Here is a 15,122-nt window from a genome sequence, read left to right as displayed (position 1 = left end):
GGAGTCAGTGTTGGTTACCCTTAACAAATTGACACACAAAAACTAGGAGAAACCAGGCCACTGAACTCCAACTAAACAAAGTGACTACAAGCTAGCCAAGAGTCAACTTTAACTGACATCAGGCTAGCATTACAGATTTTAACGGTACAAATAACTAGATTTCTTTCCAACAAAGCTAAAATATGTTGCCTCCAATACTATGTTGACTTACCTTAGACCAGATGTAGGCCGAGTCCCATTCTTCGCACTTTCACTCGCTATGTGCCCTAGTCACTCGGTTTGCGCGTTCACGTGAAAATGGAGTGTGTCCCGATACTCTCAAGTCCGAGGCAGAAGTGACCTCAAACCATGTCGTAACCACTTCAAGACCGAGGGGGCTCCCTACCTCACTTGGCGGCGAAGTGACTACCCAGAAGGCTTTGCGAATTCTCAATATCAACAAACATGCCCGGAAAGGAACCGCACAAATGTAAGTAGTTTTCCACAACCACGCATGTATTTGCAACAAAATGTATTGAGATATCTTAGTTGGACGTAAATGCAATAGAAAATCGTATTTTCGCGTTAAAACATGAACATTGCAAAATCGCTACTTTACGAAGTGCACAAATCTACCAAGGGAGCTGCCAAAAAATAATCTTCACGCTACAAACTCTAAAGTAGGATAACTGCAGAAAATCACGGTTCAGCCCATCCCTGTTTGTATCTTAAACGAGTCGTGCTTTTACATGTACATGGCCAGTCGCTAAAGGAGCATAGTCAGAATAACGTTCTGGACATACGCGCTTGTTTACTGCACACAATTTCGGGTGTCGTGTTTTATTTACAATATGATTATTTCATGTGAGATCAGAATGCATTAGTTTTCATCATGCATTATGAGTAATGTCTCCGAATTTCACGTGGAAATACAGTTGAAACAAATTACTATCACACAGTCCACTGCCTTCTCTGTAAACACATATTAAGTAAACTAATTACCTTTTCAAAATGTTGTCCAAATGTGGAGACAATTCTAAAGCATATGTGATGCTGGCCAATAGAAGGCTCTTACAGCCATAAGAATAACATGTCAATTTTGTGTATCTATTCACTATCAAATAATTATCCAGAACACATCCTATAATTTCTCACATCAACTTGTTGAGCATCCTATACACAGTTGTTTTTGTGCAATACACAAGCATTAAGTAATTCTTGTTTTTTCCACCCAACCTAAAGGCCAATGTAGAACGTCCCGTGGAAGAGCTGGCCACCATCACAGCTACCACGCCATCCACACCGACGGGCACGTCGTTGGCATCTTCTAATCCGGCGCCAAACCCCAAATCACCCAGAAAAAAAAGGAAGCACGATACACTCCTTGACTTTTTGAAAGCGGAGTCTGCCGGAGTGAGGAAAAGGCTCGAGGAAACTGTGGCCAAAACTGAGCGGTTCCCGTCCTTTTTGGGAAGCTCGTGGACAAATTTCCAGAACAGTGACATCCCTGCAATGTTTCCCTTTGTTTTATAAAAGGAAAATATTTTATTTTATTAAGAACTCAATGAAGTTCCAGTTTGTGTTTTCCAGCTTTATGGAAGTATTGGTATATTTTTGTTACAATTTGTGACATATTATTTATTTACTATTATGTATTTCGGCCCAATGTGATTTTGTTTTTCTGAAAGTAAACTATTATTTAAACTGGAGTGATTTGTAGTTGTTTTCTGTCCAACAGTCACATAGTTCACACACAGTATCTCACATCATTATGAAATAAACCACCAAGGTGTTACTCAAAATAAAGATGTTTATTGAATAGTAATGCAGAAAAGCACGGAATGCAAATGTGGGTCTGACTTCCAAAGCCTAAAACATGGCTTTTGGGCAATTTATTCCATATTAACTGTGGACAATTCTGTGTATCGTGGACCTGGGAACCCTGAAGACCCGTGACACCACACGGTAGGACAGACCGTGGGCCAGCCAGTATAGGCCCTCCAGCCATGGCCCTGTTCCCTCTTTAGCAGCTCCTGCAGGGCCCACATGACCTTCTTGCTCAACCTTAAGTCCTGAATGAGTTTTGACTTCACATCGAACCATAAGCACAGGATGGGAACATTCCTGTCCAACCTGTCCACGCTTATGGGACAGCCACTCTGGAACACAATAGATAAGACAATTTAGACATAAATGTGGGGATAGATGATGTAAGCATCATGAAAACATGTTGAAATGAGCTTTTTTATATCCAATGACAACTCTTTTGAATTAAATTCCTTATGAACCAAGGTTTTTGGGTCGTACAGGGAAGTTTGGTGACGATATTATGTCAGCTTAAGGGTCAGGTGGACTGTTCTTGTGTTTGTTTACTTTTCATCATGTCACACACTAAAGACCCCTACTATATGTCATAAAATGGCATTAAGATACTAATAAGTAGATTGCCATTTATGTCTACACAAACATAAGGTATTATGTGAACGTGCATTGTATGTTAACTTTTACTGTATTTGACCGAACGGGTCATTTTTTTAATGAGTGTACGTACCTTGTAAAGATGAATCAGCACTACATAGCGCCGAAGCTGTCTTCAGTATAGCACATTTCTCCTCCGTTTATTGGAGACACGGAAAAGATGATGAGCTTTCAGGCAATCGGTAATAACACAGCAGTAGCGGGCATTTTTAACGTTGCACGAACTCTCCAACTGACACACTACAAGTTGAGACTCGAGTTGTTTACATGTGACGTAGACCAATACGTCACTGAGGTCTACAGCCAATTAATATTACCGCCATCTCCTGGACAGGGGTGGAACCTTGCAAGTCTTGTCCAAGCCATCTCCGCTTTGCACTTCACTCGCGGAGGGCACTCCTCTTCGAGGGACCTCACTGGAGGGTCCTCAGGGCCGAGTGAGAGAAATGGGATTGGGCCGTAGACATCCTTATTAACGTTATAAATGGTGAGTTGGTGCAGTGTTTAATTCAATTTGATAGGGGCTTGGAAAAGGGTAAAAATAACCATCCAGCCTCTCAGGATACCTCGTATCAGATTTGCATGTACCCCATATGCACACTGTTTGACCATTTTAAAGTTTGAATTGATAGAAAAAAAACACAAAAAACACCAACACTGACAAACTGTAATGCATGTGAATGAATACGCTGGCAGAGAAGTCCGATTGCACTAGCTTGGCTATGCGCACTGTGATTGGCTCATCGCGTTTGATGTCAGGTCTTAGCCATAGGTCAATTGAATCTCTGTTTGTCTTCATAGCATTCTTTTTCCAAGGCAAAGGCCCTTGACCCACTGAAAAGGGGTCTGCGACCCACCAGTTGAGAAACCCTGTCATGAATTAACAACGCTTCTAGAATTTTTACGCTTCTGGGTCCATGTTGCATCAGCAGACGTATTAAAAAGTTAAATAGTTCAACATACAGAGGGTCGTTAACCTCAAGCTAATCAGTAGTGTTAGCTAGCATGCTACTTTAGGTTAGGTAGTGTCAAACTTCAATTTTTTGTGACGTACCCCTGACAAATATTGTATTCAGTCAAGTACTAGCACGAGGATGTTTTTTGGGTAAAACAAAAAAAGGGAGTCAAGTGCCAAGCAGAGAGGCAATGAGTACCAATGTTGTAAGTCTTATGTATGACAAGGCTTGAACCAACAATCTCCTAGTCTCGAAGCAGGCGCCCTACGCCCAAAGCCACCCAGCGTAGAATAGTTTTTATAAAGCTTAGTATAAAAATATTTAAAGTGTAAATTATTTGTAGCCCTAGAACAGCATTCTAATATAATTCACTAAAATAATGGATTTGGGGCTTTGGTGGATTATCGCCCCCTAGCTCATATATCCAAAGGCCTTCCAGAAGGCCCTCACTTTGCCAACTCGAAATATAGTTATCGAAACCAACAGTATTATCGACACCTTTGTTACGCTGTACGAGGCCTTCACAAACACTTCTGAAGGCCTCACAAACAATTCTGGCAGATGTCTGAGCTTGGCAACAAGTAATGGCTGTAATGTGATTGGTTAAATGCTTAAAAATGGAAGCACACAACTCAAAGAAGCGCAAGGAATCTTACTGAATATTTTGAATTATTTGATACGTATTTATGGACAAATTGTAATTACAACACATTCATTCATTTATTTATTTATCTCCACCGCTTATCCTCAGTAGGGTCGCGGTTAGTTACGACACAGGATTCAGATATTTGTAAGCCAGCAGAGGTGACTTTGAAGGCCCTGACTTCTTTCTGGTATGTGGATGTGCTGCTGAAAAACACCTTCAGGCACAAAAGCAGGTACATTCTTCCTTCTGAGTGAAATTCCTGGCCTAAGTGTTTGTTTTAGAAGCTGGCGGTTGTCAAAATGTCCTCCTAATCCTTCGCGCAGGTCAGGTCACGACTCGGCGCCTTATCTCGATGATTCTCGGCAGTTTTACTGTTTAGTAATTTCTCTTTGAGAAACTGGAAATGACTTTTGTCACATTTTAAAAACACACATATTATTTTTTAGCTCACCGCCCGTCAAACGGCGGCTTCAGTTCCTCAAACTTTTGGAGGAAATTGCCGCAGGGACGGTGTTTAAAATATGATGGGCCTAACCCAGGAATGTTAGCTTGAGTGACAACGGCGTAAAGAAAGGTAAACATGGGAAGGTAAGTGGCCTTCTATACTGTACGTGCAGGCCCGGAGGCCTCGGACCGAAAGGCGTGTCAGCACAGCCACCTACAGTGGTGAAAGGTGATAAGAATTTGATGCTATATTTACACTCTTCTTCTTCACTTCTCAGCCAGTTTTTTCGGTCAGTCTTTGGTGAATAGCTGACTTTGAAAAGTCGACGTTGTTGCTGGTCCACATTTTATAATAATGGAGCAAATTTTTAAGAAACTGTCTTTGAAACGAACCTGAAACTGAACGCTAGTGACAACACTTGTATTATGATCCTAGCTTTGAGACATTCAACAAATAAGTAACTTGAAATTTAGCTTGCGTTAGCATGTGTTGTGCCTCGTTGTGGTGTTGGCGGATCAAAAACTAGCATTGTTTTCTTTTCCGACAAAAAAAGCATTATATTTACGCAATGTCGGACCGTGCAGTTTATACCAACGATTTCAGCTCCAGTCTGTTTAGTTATGTGAAATATCCTATTTTGTTTGTGAGGATGAACACCACATAAATCTTTCGTCATGAAATATAGATAAACAAGACTGTATAAACAAGAAAACACTGAGGGGTTGAATAACAATCAAAATTAGTCAGTGAAAGAGAAGCTCAGCCCGACCGAAACGTGATGATTGACATCTTAGGACCGACCAACCAGAATCAGGTCGTGATAGGGCGTAAGATCTTACCCTTAGGCTGAAAGTGGCGGACAAAATCTTTTCTTGCTGGCAAAAGGCTCGCTTGTTTTAGAATTGTACGACTTTCCACTATTAAGTCAACGCAGAATTATATAATTAAAGTGTGTAATAGTTAGTGCCTCCTTGTGGTAGAAAAAACTCGATTTGAATACTAGGCAAAAGTACATGAACTATCATACCAATGTTATTTTTTGATAAAATCATAGGTTGAGAAAACTACACAGTGGAATCCCCCATATGGTCCTCGCCATGTTTGTCCATTAAGATACTTCTTTGGCACTGCCCCTCATTTCCACCAAAAAACACAGTGCCATCTGGTGGATAAATGTTACACATTGGGGCTTTAAGCAGCTTTAACAGCTCTTGACCCGATCACTTAGGTGGATTACCACGCTCTAGCCAATCATAGTTTGTGAAACGGGTAACGTTTTTTAAGGCCCTCTAGAAGGCTCTCCGTTGCTAAGTCTGAATATCATTAGCTAAACATACAGCTTTCTCAAAGATTGGTGCTACGGGAGGCAGCCTTCAAGATCTTTTGTGAAGGCCTCCGGGTAGATTTCTGAGCTTAGCAACAACTGGAATGTGATTGGTTAAATTATTAAATATAATAGCAATCATCTAGAAGCAGCACAACCAGGGGGGGGAATAATGAAAGGAAGCTGACAGACAATTTGGAATTATTTAATAGGTATTTGTGGACTCTCCATGGTCTGGATAGGGATGGGCACCACAAGGCTGTACTTGCCCAAGACACACCACATGAAAAGGTGGCCCTACAACCTATGTTCCCTCTAATTTTTCATGTATCTGAGCAAACACACAAGCTCCCTGAGCAAACTGAGGACTACTGTGAGCAACATCAGAAATGCACGCTTTATTTTTTAAATAAGTAATTTGGTCCACTTAAAAAAAAAGACAAAAATCTGAAAAATGGGATGTGTAGATGTTATACAGTATGTGAGAGTCCTGCTTTGGCCATGGGAAGAGTCCTGCTTTGGCCTGGCCTAGGGTATTGTTCTGGAAGATATGAGACATATACACCTATGAAATGAAATGAAATGATCTGCATTTATATAGCGCTTTTCAAGTCAATGACTTCCCAAAGCGCTTTACAATGTGCTTCACATTTCCCAATAGCTGCCTTGCAGCCATGTAAGGCGCTAACCTGCTTATTGGGGGGTATCAGGGGTTCAGTGTCTTACCCAAGGACACTTCGACATGTAAGATGGACGAGCCGGGATTCGAACGAGCGCTCTACCTCCTGAGATAATTATCAAACATGTCCAGAATTTGGCATCAAGTTACATTTTGCTAAGTTTCCGGCAATGCAAAGTTATTTTTCTATTTTGAATAATTTGACTCATGTACGATTGCAAAGGTTGTACGGCCTACCAACGCCGTTTGTTCTTACAATTCTTTGACAAGATATCCATTTCTCTTTTATTCCTGATATATTTTGTCGCATAATATTAATATTTTTGGGGGCTTATTGAGTCAGTTGTAAGATACAGAACTGTACTTAGTCACATTTTTTAGTGGAAGTTCAATGTTGGCAAAAAGATTCACTTGATACAATGGGAAATTATTTGAATGCACAAACTTTTTTTTCTTTTTTCCGTGTTTTTTTTTCTACTTTTTTGTAATTGCTTTAAAAAAAGTCTCATTGTGTTTATTTTTTCCGAGCTGTTACTTTTTTCTTTTTGTTCTCCATTTCCTTTTTCCTGCGTTTCTTTCTTTTCTTTTTTTCTGGCTTTTTTCTAAATTTGTACTTCTTTTTTTCTCTTCCTTTTGTTTCTTTTTTTCCCAGCTTTTCACTACTTTTTCATTTTGGTATTATTTTCTTTTTTTGTTCTATTCCCCCCTTCCTTTAAGTCATGTTGTGCATAATTTTACATAATATTTGGTCATGTTGGGATTAAAGAAGCAAAAACAACCCGAAGAGCCGTTTAGGACCCGAAAGAGCCGGTTCCTTTTAGTGAGCCGAGCCGAAGAAGCCGGTTCTCGACAAACTCTACTAACTTTACTTTTCAACTTCGTTCGACATTGACTTCAAAATACCGCATTTAGGACACAACGTCAGGGGAACCTGTGTATTTTTACCTTCATGCACTGTAACTTTGACTTAAGTCGCTTCTTAATTAGTAATTTTGAGCCCTCATTTTTGTGCAATGGCTAGATTTTCAGCTGTTCCCAAGGCTCTCAAATACAGAAGTGCAAGGGGGTCCTAGGAAAAGTTTCACTAAGGAAGCATCGCGACGAGCTCGGCAACTGTGATCCTCAAGGGCGAAGGGAAAAAAATACCAAAACAAAAACAAAAAAAACAAAAAGCACACAACAGCAGTGGCCTACATTCCCAACGAGTGCTTTCAGCGTCAGCACGGCTTATTTTCATACACCATTAATTGCTTCAATAGATTGCCTGTTGAATTCTTAATGTGTTATAAATTCCGTGTTTGTTTTTGTTTTTTTTTCCGGTCCCCGGAGTTAGACCCCTACACTGTTGTTGTCGTCGGAAACAACAAACACAAAAGCCCGTCTTCTCGGACATGATGTCATCCAAGGTTTTCTCTATTGTTCAGAGCGGCCTTGTTCTTTGTGCTGGTTCTGGGGTCACCGAGTTGCCAAACCGATTATCTTCTGGCAAGGAAGACAACTCGAAGGGACATTGACGCCTTCCTTTTTGCTCGGGATGAGTCGTCTCTGCAGGGCTTTTACCTGTACCGGCGGCTCCCGACTCCCAATCCATTTTAATGCATCACCAGCAGGGCTTTTCCTTCCCGGCTTAATTCATACGCCGAGACTTTGCATGTTTTAAGCTCTATGCAAATATTATTGGATTTTCCAAGGATTTGGGCGGATTTCCTGCCATGGATTTTCCTTTACAAATGTCTTTAGAAAATAAAGTGAACCTATTTTATTTAAATTCGCTTTGAAAAGCCAAACAAATATTTAGACGCTGGAAATCTTCTCAAGTAAGGACCTAACTTCAGCTTCTTTTTTTTTCTCTCTCTCAATATTTGGCATTGACTTCCATGCGGCTTATGTTCTTGAGTGGGAGTTGAACTTCTATCAGATGTAAATGCTTCACCACCAGGGTTGGGTAGGGTTACTTTAACTTGATTACTTTCAATTACTTTTGGATTACTCCAATACAAAATATGCTAATAAAAGACAAAATAAACTAAATATGAATTAAATGACTAAATTTTGTGCAGGCTTGGGGAGTAACGGAATACATGGAACGGCGAAAATGATGTTGGCAAGCAGTTTGGATTTCTTTTCATTTTCTTTATGTCATTTTATGTTAGTTTCGCCGGAGATCAAAGAGATCAAAGCCAGGAGAGAACGCTTACCATGTGTTGTGAGTCATAATTTTATTCATATTTAGTTTCTTTTGTCTTTTATTAGCATATTTGCAATTGGAGTAATCCAAAAGTAATTGAAAGTAATCAAGTTAAAGTAACCCTACCCAACCCTAACATAAGATCAAAGCGGCGCCGCCACGAGCAGCTGCCCTGTTATCTCTCACTTTTTGTGATTGTGATGCGGCGTTATAAGTTAGAAGTCTTCGGTACCATCCGTAATCATGGTAAATGCGAACTCACGACCAAATAAGATCATCGAGTGCTGGTGGAAAACATCGGAGCGCACAGGGAGCGCAGTTGCTGTGTTTTGCGGAAACGTGGCTCACGTTTAGCATTCCGGACGCTAACGTGTAGCCACCCGGAGCTACCCGGAGCTATCCGGCTTCAACGCCGCTATACAGAGACACGAAAGCCGGGGGGAATCGGAGAGGAGGCGGACTTGCTAACACGAGGTGGTGTATCCCTGGATTTTCACAAAAAAAAGATTTCCATCTGCTGCAGGGATGTCGAACTTTTGGACTAGCGTGACGTCATCCATTCCGCTACAAGTACCCCTAGGGCATCATGTTAATCTGTTAATAAACAACGGGGTAGACTGCAGGAAGTGTGAATTTCCCTACGGGGATGAATAAAGTATCTATCTATCTATCTATCTATCTATCTATCTATCTATCTATCTATCTATCTATCTATCTATCTATCTATCTATCTATCTATCTATCCATCCATCCATCCATCCATCCATCCATCCATCCATCCATCTATCTATCTATCTATCTATCTATCTATCTATCTATCTATCTATCTATCTATCTATCTATCTATCTATCTATCTATCTATCTATCTATCTATCTATCTATCTATCTATCTATCCATCCATCCATCCATCCATCTATCCATCTATCTATCTATCTATCTATCTATCTATCTATCTATCTATCTATCTATCTATCTATCTATCTATCTATCTATCTATCTATCTATCTATCTATCTATCTATCTATCTATCTATCTATCTATCTATCTATCTATCTATCTATCTATCTAACCCTATTCACCACATAAAGTGGGTGAAGTGCAAAAACATGCTAGTTATTGATTGTCAGGGGCTTTGGTGGCTGGCACACAAGCGGACCGACCCTAAAAGGTGGCCTTGATGAGAAAGCATCATACTGAGAGGTGGTCCTATTAAGTACGAGGTACAACATCTTATGTTGTCATGAGTGCACTGCAGGAAAGAGGTCTAAATATAATGGAAGCTAGAGCTCTTGTTGGTGATAGGAAGGAGTGGAGAGGTGTTGTGAAAGGATAGTAGGATTGTGGATGCGTTCTTAAGGATGCGCTGGGCACCCGTATAATGCGGCAGGGGTAAACCAGTGAAAGCTGTCGGGCCCTGCTGTTGAACAAAATAGTGTGTTGTGTCACCCTGACCCAAGTGACATGGCCGCTTTATGGTGTCCCATCTCATCTGGAGGGACGAAAGCATGACCAATTTAGGTGCCGAGGTGCCTAACTTGTTTGGGTGTTTGGGCAATTGGGTTGGCCATGGTCCAAAATTTTTTGTGTGTGTTTTTTTGCCTTTTTTCCCCCTTTTATTTTCTTTGTTATTGTATGTGTTTGTCTTGCTGTCGGTCACCCGTCTTGAGGGATATGACCAAGGTAGATAGATAGATAGACATTTTCTCGGTTTTCATGATTCACTTATCATCTAACTGCCTGGGTCGTCAGGGCAGCACTGAGGACGCAACTCTTGACAGTTGTCTTTACTGGCAAAAGTTCCCCGCCTGAATTTGGTTTGTAGCAAGGTTGGCACCTGTCTATTCTTTGATGTTGTCAACCCACTGTCTCCCTCTCCTTCCGTCACTTAGACTGTACCTTTGTCATGATTACCAACTCAGATCACCTGGAACAATCATGTGGCACCTGGGTGGGCGCCTTCTGATTGGCTGGCACTTCTCTCTTAAGCGCGCTGCGTCCAGAGAGCAGTGTCTGAGTGTACATTTTGTAACTCTGTGTGTTTTTCCTGATATCCCGTTGATTTAAGAACTCTGCTTACCCGTTTCTGCTTGCCTCCGATGCGACCTGTTTCCGTCCCACGCTTTGATCTCCTCTCCAGCCCCGGTAAACACGACCTGCCTGACTTTCGCACTACAATTCCGCACTACGATTCCGGACTCGTTCCGAAGTTATCTCCCCGGCGCCGCTGCTGACGTCTGACGGCCATCACGTCTCCAGCAAGCCCTGAACGCTTTCTAAATTAAAGACTCAAACGAATGCTCTGGGGTCCACTGGTCTCTTCTGGTTGCCTGATAACCTTGTAGAATGATCTGGCCAGTGTCTTGTGACTTGACCATACCGCTGCAGTTTTCTTCTCTGCACAGTCGACAAAGGTAGGGTTCATACGCTTTTTTTACTGATCACATGGCTTTGTAGCTGATGCAAAGTTTATTGTAGTGCCGCATCTCCATGGCCTGGATTTTCCTTTTCAGCTTTGCTGTGAGAGTCCAGATCTCTCAAGTGAGAAGTAAGATGGGAGTAGCCAGCATTTGCATGAGTCCTATTTTGGATTTCACAGTAAAATGAAGAGGGTCCCTATCCAGATTAGGTGTTCGCCAGTGTCCCATAAGATCTTACACGGATAACCTTACCATCACCAAAACATCAGTCCCAAGAACTGAGATCCAAATAATCTTGGAACAACCAGTTAAAAGGCCGGGGAAGCGCTGTGATGCAACTTTCTAGAGACTCTGAGGACACTGAAAGTGTTCAAGATGGCAAGTTAACAAGAGGTTTGACAGTATAGGGATTCGAGGATGGCAAGGTGTCATCAGCTGGGATTAAAAAAGAACCGGAAGGAACTGAAAAGCTGAGAAGGCATTGGAGGTGGCGAACTCAGGCATAAGGTAAAAAGCACTAATAAGGGTTTTGGGAAGAGGGGGAGCAGGCCTGGGCTACTTCCTAAAGACTCGAGTGACCCAGGCCCAGGAAAAGGAGGGAGACCACCTACTCCAGGAAGAGGTCTGAGTGAGCAAGATAGTTGGACTTCAGCAGTAGGGGGGCATAAATAAGTTGGGCGAGCACGTTCGAGCGGAAAGAGAGAAAAACAACCGGAGGAGAGATGCCCCGGAGTTTTGCATTGCATCTCCAGGAAGGAATTCATGCCTGAACTTAAACGTCACAATATTTGACTTTTCTTCATAACCTGTATCCCATTTTTTTACATCCCAGTACCAGTGAGAAAAACACATTTCCCTTCCCCATGTGTTTTAATTTGAAAACATTTTTTTGTAAAGCGCCTGGGAGCCATTAGGCGGGGCTATTGAACTGTGTGCGGCTCCAGAGCTGCAGTTGGCCACAGTTGGCCCCCGGGCTGCGATTTTGGGACCCCTGCTCTCTTCCTGGATGGTGCTATTAAGGCAAAAGGAAAATCGCAAAAAAGAGCAGAAAAAAATCTGTGATGTTGTGTCTGTATGTATAATTCAATGGCACCTCTCCATGAGCGTCTGCTTCTCTAACAAAAGCAATAATAGCATCATGCAATCACGCTATGCGCGGAATTTGAGGCGCACGTGTTTTCGATCAGTGTTCTATATTTGTTCTCAACTGTCTACTTAAACCAGTCCGGTATCTTTAAACGCCAAACCTGTTTGCGAATAAATAATTTAAACCTGGCTTTTATTAACAAAAAAATAAAAAAAACACCTCAAAACATTGCGGTTCTTAACGCTACTCATAGCCTACTTGTTGCCTTCTGTTTGTGCCCCTCCAAGCTCTTACAGTATAGTCTGTTGGTGGCTTTTAAGGGCCGGGGGGGTTGTGGTATGGAAGGGGTTGTGGGGGGGGGGTTGTGACCACAATCTGAAAGCTTGATTACAGCCCTGGCACAAGAACAGAAAGCGGCGGGATGGAAGGCTGGAGGGTCCTGACTAAAAGCAGCTGTGGAAGGGTAGCGGAGGGGTGGGGGATCTTTGGAGGGCGGGGTTTGATTTGGCTCGGGGGTGGAATGGGGCGTTTTCAATGGCTCAAGACGACTGACCTCAGCAGAAAAGCACATGGAAGTGCTAAGATGTCCATGACTTGGCCCACGATCCGCCATTAATCACTTAAGAGCTTCCTGTTTGTACTTTTACGTGAATTTTGAAGCCGCCTCACATTCAGTCGAGAAAATGGAAAAAGTCGAGCGCAAAACGAAATTCAGGAGTGATTTACAGTGGATAGTGGTGGAACCACCGTTAGAAAGTAGTTAGAATTACCGTAAATTCCGGACTATAGAGCGCACCTGATTATAAGCCGCACCCACCACATTTTAAGAGTATAACCGCTTTTGTACTTACACAAGCCGCACCCGCATATAAGCCGCATGCGCCCACATGTAACACAATCACGAAATTAACCCAAATCCGGCTTTGAGCCCCGCAATTATAACTGAATATGAAGTACACAGCCCAAAAACAACAGCCGGCAAATTGATCATAAAATGATACCGGTACTTAACATATGATGCAGACCTGCAGAGTCCGAGTCCTGTTGAAAATAATCCAAGGAAAAAAAAAATGTATATTTCCAAAGGTAAGGGTGGGAAAATATATATCCACTATTGTCCGCTACGTCCACAAACAGGTCTCACCTTTACTCTACTTCCCAACAGCCCCCGTTGTATTCGCCCCTTCTTTTTGATTCGCCCGTGGAAAACATATCAGAATGAGTCTCTAAAATAAATACATTACGAAAATATACAGTTGCAAATACATGGTTACACATATTTGCAAAGAAAGACGGTACACCGAGAGAGTTTTCAAAGCTTTAATAATAATATTTTAACTTTCATCCCAAACCGTGTCTGTGAAGGGTAGCAAAACGCTACTAGGAACACGCTCGCAACACAACGAAACGGGTCTGTTAAAAAAAAAAAATACGGTATTTGTAAAAATCATGGTGAACTGTGCTCATCTTCCTCCTCATAACTGACGTTATTAAAGTCGTCTTCCCCAGTATGGGAAAGAGACTATGTCACATAGACGTCGTCCTACGCTTCTTTATTCAAAAACACGCTAGCAACCAGACATGGGGACTTGAGACTTAGTGACTTGGACTCGAGTCGACTCGAGTCGCTGTTTTTATGACTTGTGACTTGACTTGGACTTGGCAATCTAAGACTCGGGACTTGACTTGTGACTTGACTTGCCCAAGAAAAAAATACTTGGGACTTACTTGGGACTTGAAGGTGAAGACTTGAGACTTACTTGAGACTTGCACATGTGTGACTTGGTCCCATGTCTGCAGTAGCAACACACTCGCATATATTCCACCAGTCTAAATTTTACCCTTTGTACTCGAGCGCCGCTGGCGGCTGTTAGAAACAATACATAAATTGGCCGCATCACGGTAAATAGATAAAAAATAATCCGATATTCGATGAAATTATTAAAATAGATGTAAAACACATACAAAATATTTCATCGTATAACTCAATTATCCAGTTAAATCAATTACCTTGATTTGCAAACAACAATTTGTAATTATGTGTTTCAATAAAGTTTTGTAAAAGGAAAAATAATCAATAGCAGGGGCCTTTAGAACCTTGTTTCACTGCCAGAAGAAAATGTGCAACAGCAAAGACAATGGACAGAGCCTGCGAATATCATAGCAATAGTCAGCAGGACACTGTCCGAAAAAAAAAAAAAAATCTTTTCAAAATCCTTCTTTTTGACTCGGTGAAGGTGTGATTCATCAATGACAAAAAAAAACCTGGGTTTGGGTCAGGTTCTCTTCAGTCTTGTATTTCCTTGGACAATTGAAACCTCTGTGATCCAAGAAGTTAGCTACCCTAGACCAGGACGCCCAACAAGGACCCGATTCAACATAGAGATCCACATTAAGGTCCAGGTAAGGAATTAGAATAATCATTTGCTTTTGACTGTGGACTACTAAAGTTTGAGAACCAGTATGTGCGCATAGCACATACCCAAGGATTTGGGATTCCTGTAATTGGAGATTATTGAAATGGTGTTTTCTTTGCATATTTGATGAATCCTCTTGTGAGTCATAAATAACGTGCAATTGTGCTAGTATAGATATATTTTGTATGAAATTTGATAAATATCTTGACATCAAAACATCAAATACCAAAAATGTAGCAAATGATTTGAAGCTCGGCCTTGAGCACAATACACATTATTGTCCGCATCACGGTAAATAGATATGAGAAGTATATTCTTATGAAGGAGGGCACAGGAAAGGACACTAGGGACAAAACTCAGAGCAAATAAACCTATTTTTATTAGTAGTGCGTTTTTTTTTTCAATTTATTTAATACATTACTATTGCAATGTTCTCGTTTGCCCGCGTCCCTGCGTCCTGGACGCATTATTTTTGCTGGGGACGCATCGTGTCGAGTCAACGAG

The 15,122-nt window shown here is 41.5% G+C and overlaps 1 protein-coding gene and 1 long non-coding RNA gene across 2 annotated transcripts in view; one reads left to right on the top strand and one right to left on the bottom strand.

Annotated features, from left to right (window-relative positions):
- Window positions 1–230: 230 nt before the first annotated feature.
- LOC148346204 (uncharacterized) lies at window positions 231–1,688 on the top strand. Its single transcript, XR_015848296.1, has 2 exons — window positions 231–469; window positions 1,222–1,688. It is a non-coding gene; the product is annotated as an uncharacterized LOC148346204 (long non-coding RNA).
- A 7,650-nt stretch (window positions 1,689–9,338) lies between these two features.
- chga (chromogranin A) overlaps window positions 9,339–15,122 on the bottom strand; it is a 569,746-nt gene continuing 563,962 nt past the window's right edge. The window contains exon 9 of the transcript XR_015848321.1: window positions 9,339–9,370. The gene's annotated coding sequence lies outside the window, so the exon portion shown is untranslated. The remainder of the gene's footprint in view (window positions 9,371–15,122) is intronic.

Source organism: Urocampus carinirostris, chromosome 20 (genome assembly GCF_059441175.1).
Source record: "Urocampus carinirostris isolate Australia breed hairy pipefish chromosome 20, RoL_Ucar_1.0, whole genome shotgun sequence".
NCBI classification, from domain to species: domain Eukaryota; kingdom Metazoa; phylum Chordata; class Actinopteri; order Syngnathiformes; family Syngnathidae; genus Urocampus; species Urocampus carinirostris.
Note: the sequence above shows the minus strand (reverse complement) of the source record. Positions and strands in the feature narration are given on the sequence as shown.